Genomic DNA, 5629 nt, shown 5'->3' on the forward strand with positions numbered 1-5629 from the left:
GACTCAATGGTTTAAAAAGCTGCCAGGTGACTTATATGCAACCTGGGTGGAGGATACACATCAAAGGAGGGCTGCTCTGGCTAAAAAAGAGGCAGAGCATAAACCCACTCACTCCCCTACCCAGCTATCCCCGAGGCCACTTCTGGGACCACAGGAACTCCGAGAATCCGTAGCAAGTCTTTGACATAGCAGCTCCACAACTATAGAACAGAATACTACGCTACCACCAAATAACAAGGTGGTCTGCATGTGCCAATTGGGAAAATTTCCCACTGTGCATTTTTTTTAAGTCTATTTATTTTGAGAGAGAGAGAGAGCACAAGCAGGGGAGGATCAGAGAGACGTGGGGAGGTGGGGAGGGGGAAGAATCCCAAGCCCTAGGCAGGGCTGGAACCCACCAACCATGAGATCATGACGTGGGCTGAAATCAAGACGGACGCTTAACTCACTGAGCCACCCAGGTGTTCCCCCACCATGCATTTGTAAGGGAGAAGGACAAGTCTTGAACAGCATGTATTGTACATGATCCCTGTGTTTTAGGAAAAAGCCTACCTTAAAAAAAAATTTTTTTTTAATAAAAATAAAAGGGGCGCCTGGATGGCTCAGTCGGTTAGGCGTCTGACTTCAGCTCGGATCATGATGTCACAGCTCACGAATTCAAGCCCCGCATCGGGCTCTGTGCTGACAGCTCAGAGCCTGGAGCCTGTTTCACATTCTGTGTCTCCTCTCTCTGCCCCTCCCCTCACTCACACTCTGTCTCTCAAAAATGAAGAAACGTTAAAAAAAATTTTTTAAGCCTACCTATGTGCAACATACAATATCATACACACGTTTGTACATGCATGCAAAAATAAATGATACACATCAAACCTTCCCCATCCTTACTACAATTTGTAGTTCTGCATTTGTTTTCCCATTTGTCACCCACCTTCACTACACAGCAAGCTCGCAGAAGAAGGAACCATTTGTATTCATCAACAGAGCTTTGGAGCCCAGAGCATCTCTGGCACATGATGGGTCCTCAGGTAATATTTGTTAAAAGAGAGACCAACAGAGAAAGAGAAAGGAGCAAGAGAAAGAGAGAAGAGAAACTTGTTCAAAGAGAAGAAGAAAGGCCAGAGAAAGAAAGAAGAAAGTTAGAGTTGAAATTTCACTTACAACTTTAATTGGTTGACTATTTTTAAATTTTTTATGCTTATTTATTTTTGAGAGAGACAGAGCACGAGCAGGGGAGGGCAGAGAACCAGGGGGACAGAGGATCCTGGGGCCCCACGCAGGGCTCAAACCCACCAACCGTGAGATCATGACCTGAGCTGAAGTCAGAGGCTTAACTGACTGAGCCACCCAGGCGCCCCAAATGGTTGAACATTTAAAAAATAGCTTTAGGGGCGCCTGGGTGGCTCAGTCGTTAGGCGGCCGACTTCGGCTCAGGTCATGATCTCGCGGTCTGTGAGTTCGAGCCCCGCGTCGGGCTGTGTGCTGTCAGATCAGAGCCTGGAGCCTGTTTCAGATTCTGTGTCTCCCTCTCTCTGACCCTCCCCCGTTCATGCTCTGTCTCTGTCTCAAAAATAAATAAACGTTAAAAAAAATTAAATAAAATAAAATAAAGTAAAATAAAATAAAAAATAGCTTTATTGTAAAAGAAAATACAGACACGGAAAAATCCGTGTGCTCCAACGTATGGCTTAACTCCTCACTGCAAGGTGCGCCCCACTGAGCCCAGGAGGACCCCTGCCAGCCGCCCCACCGGGCTCTCCCCGTGTCTCCCCAACGCCCCACCCCGCGGTAACCGTTACCCCGACTTTTCTAGGGCACGGTGTCGGGCGGCAGGGGTAGGAGTGGGGGCTCTCAAGGAAGCTTCCCCGGCCCTCGGACACCCCGCTCCCCTCGCAGCTTTCGCAAGACCCTCCGGCGCGGAAATCCGCATCCCCTTTCGAAATGCAATTTCATGCCAATCCCAGCCAACCCGGCAGAAGCGAAAGAGGATCCGAAACCGCGCGCTCAGTGATGTCAGGTTCAGGGCCGCGCAGGCTGGAGGCGCGGGGGCGGCGGGGTCGCTCCCCCGCGCAGGGGGAGGCCCCGCGGGCGCAGGCCGCGCGTCGGAGAGAAGGTCCGGGCTCGGGGGCCTGTGCGCGTCCACACCGCCGCCCGCCGGAGGAGACGCTGGAGGGTGGGGGGCGCTGCCGGCGGTCGGGCCTCTGCAGAGGACTCACTTCACTTCCTCCCACTCCTTTCTGTGGAAAGGAAACACTTTCCAGAGTGTTTATTGATTTTATGTACGCACGCACGCACGCACGCCCCTCCCTCCTGCCCATCTTCGGGGTCCCCTCCTCCAAGAAGCCGCCTCCCTCTCCCGGCTCCTCAGGAATTCTCTGGAGCTTCTCTTTCTGGAGCCAGTATCTGCCACGCTACCGCTGTTTGCCACACCGTGGAAGAGCCGCTCCCTTTCCCTGGGCCTCAGCCTCCTGGTCTGTCAAATGGGGCTGACACCGAGTGGTGCTGAGCGCCCCCTGGCCCCTATCACCTTCCACCCCGGAAAGGGAAAGGAAAGGGGAGGGAGGCCTGAATTCCACCCCATCCCCACCTCTCCCCTGCTCAGACCCTGCCAACAACCTGCTGTTCTCTGGCCAAGTCACCCCTTCGTTGGGTCTCCCTTTCAAACTCTTCCCTAACATGAAGGAGTTGGCAAAGCTCAGGAATTTTATGTTCGTGCTGTGGAAATAATCACGAGGCCTGCCCTGGGGCTCTGGCCTCATTCGAAGAAGGCTTTCCAAACCCGGGTTGCCCTCTGGCCCATGTTTGCCCTCCTGTCTCCCTGTCACTCTCTCCACCCCCCAAAGGCAGGCCTCCTCTTGGGAAACAACTGCCAGGACATTCCTGTGGGGGCAGCGGGGGGGGGGGGGGGGGGGGGGGGGGGGTGGGGAGCGACTGAAGGGGGGGATTTCCAGATCAATGAGGAAGTCCTTCCCCGAGCTGGAACTGGCCATTGAGTCTGTGCCCTGAAGGACACGTGTGACCTGCATGGCCTTGAAGGTTTGATTTTTAAAAACATACTTTTGATGAGTTGCCAACACTGAAGATCAAGAGATAACAAATCGAATTTGGGCTGATTTCCTGCAGGATCGTAGTCAGTCTGCCGAGCCCTTCCACATGTCCACTTCTGGCCCCACCAGGGTCCTTCGGGGCCTTCGAAGCAGAGATTTCTGTTTGAGGCTGAAGAAATGTGTAGCAGTGGAAGTCAGGAGGAAGGACTTTGGAGTCCAGAACGCTGAGATTCTGCAAGGGCAAAGGCTGGCCTTGCCCCAGTTGCGTTAGACTCCCGGCCTCCGTTGCTCCGCTGCACAATGTTCGGGCAGACTAGTTCAAGGATCCCTGAGGACTTCATCCGTGACGGTCTCTTGTTCTGTGTTCACTTGGAGGGTGCATTCCTCAGGCCTGTGGCCCAGGCCCGTGGTCCCAGAGTCCTTGGGGTCCTGGCCTGCCCCAAATCCTTCCTCTCTCCCTTCAGCCCTTTTCCCTCCCTGAGAGGGGCCTGTGTTTGGCCACCTGAGCCTCTCATGGCCACCCAAACGTGTATGACATTGTTCTCTGGGCTGCACAGGCTGCTTCCCACAGCTCATTCCCCCCCCCCCGCCCCCACCGGCCCCAGGCCCCTTCCCAAAGAAAATTCCCTCTAGGTCCAATGGGGTCACCTACAACTTCCAGCTTACTCTATTCATTGGCCTCATCTATCAGTCCCGAGATATTATAAACCACAGCCGCCAGCCCGGTGTCAGGCCTGTGGGGACACAAGGGAGAACTAAAGCATTCTTAACCTCTGTGAGCTCACAGCTCTCGTGGGGAGACAGACCCATGGATAAGGATAGTGAAAGATAAATTCTCTGATGGGCGAGTACAGGGCTGACAGGGCACTTGACTCAGTTAAGAGGGTAAGGGGGGGCTTCCTGGAGGAGGCAGTATCTAAGATGAGACCTGGAGGTTGAGTTACCAGGCCAGCATAGCAGGTAGGAAAGGGTTTGGGGGCAGAGGGACTAGCGTGTGCAAAGGCCCTGAGGAGAGAGAGAACATGGTACATTCAGGGCCCTGGAGAGATGAGGCCCTGGGGGAGACCATTCTGAGGCCAGAAGCAGTTTTGGAGTTTAGAAAGGCTACATTCCCTGCTACCTCCCTGGCTATCCAGGTCCTTCGAGGCCCTGACGTCCCACAGCTTCTCGAAGATAAGGTCATACTGATGCTGTTCAGCAAATATGCCTGGATTCACCAGCAAGCACCCAGCTCCAGGCCAGCCCCCTCCCCACGGGGGCCAGCCGAGGGCCATGGACACAGCAGACATTACCAAAGGCAGCCAGCCTCAATTCATAGGCTGCTGGCTGGGTGCCCACCCTTGGCCCAGCCCTGCCTCAGTCACCCACTGCGATGGACCAAATGTTTGTGTCCACCCCAAATTCGTATATTCAGATCCCAACCCCTAATGTGATGGTATTAGGAGGTGGGACCTTTGGGAGGTAAGTAGTTCATAAGGGTGGAGCCCTAATGAATGGAGTTAGTGCTCTTACGAAAGGGACCCCAGAGAGCCCCCTTGCTTTTTTCCCACCGTGTGAGGATACAACGAGAAGTCGGCACTCTGCATCTTGGAAGAGGGTCCTGTCCAGAACCTGACTGTGCTGGCTCCCGGGTCTCGAACTTCCAACCTCCAGCACTGTGAGAAATAAGTTTCTGTTGTGTTTGAGCCCCCCCACTCTGGGTAGTTTGTTACAGCAGCCCCTTTGGACTGACACCCTTTGGGTGAGCGGCAAGTCCTCACGGCCCTCGGCCTGGATCTGAGGCAGAAAGTCCCACAGGGGGGCTGTCCCTGGCATTTATGGTATTCGTGCAGGCGTCTTGGCTTCTCGCAATGACGGGGTGGGACAAGAGGGACTATGGGCATTTGGGGCAAGGCAGGAAGGCTGACCCTGCAATGCTCAGGGCTGCCCCTTGGGGCAGAAAAATTGTTCCCAGCGTCCTCTCCTGATTTTTACATGTCCCTTCAGATATTCATGTCATAGAAAAATCCAAGCTCCATCTCACAGTTAAAAATTGTTTTTAATGTTGGGGCGCCTGGGTGGCTCAGTTGGTTGAGCATCCAAATTCGGCTCAGGTCATGATATCGCGGTCCGTGAGTTCGAGCCCTGCATTGGGCTCTGTGCTGACAGCTCAGAGCCTGGAGCCTGCCTCCGATTCTGTGTCTCCGTCTCTCTCTGCCCCTCTGCCACTCGTGCTCTGTCTCTCTCAAAAGCTAAATAAACATTTTTTAAAAATTAAAAAATAAAAATAAATACAAAATTTAAATTTTTTGTTAATGTTTATTCATTTTTTGAGAAAAGAGAGCGCGAGCGGGGGAGGGACAGAGAGTGAGGGAGACATAGAATCTGAAGCAGGCTCCAGACTCCGAGCTGTCAGCACAGAGCTCAACGCGGGGCTTGAACTCACAAACTGCGAGATCATGAATGACCTGAGCCCAAGTCGGATGCCCAACCGACTGAGCCACCCAGATGCCCTCATCTCACAGTTAAAAACAAGGTATTTTTGCATGTTTTGAAGCACACTTTGGGAATGCTAATTAATGGAAGACTGTACTTTTTTGTGTGGC

At 53.3% G+C, this 5629-nt stretch overlaps 1 long non-coding RNA gene across 1 annotated transcript; it reads right to left on the bottom strand.

Moving 5' to 3' along the window:
• Positions 1-1614: 1614 nt before the first annotated feature.
• On the bottom strand, positions 1615-2525 carry LOC113600102 (uncharacterized). The gene is made up of 2 exons (XR_003421057.2): positions 2413-2525; positions 1615-2234 (listed from the first exon to the last, which is right to left on the bottom strand). It is a non-coding gene; the product is annotated as an uncharacterized LOC113600102 (long non-coding RNA).
• Positions 2526-5629: the final 3104 nt, after the last annotated feature.

Source organism: Acinonyx jubatus, chromosome D2, assembly GCF_027475565.1.
Source record: "Acinonyx jubatus isolate Ajub_Pintada_27869175 chromosome D2, VMU_Ajub_asm_v1.0, whole genome shotgun sequence".
In the NCBI taxonomy this organism is placed as follows: Eukaryota; Metazoa; Chordata; class Mammalia; order Carnivora; family Felidae; genus Acinonyx; species Acinonyx jubatus.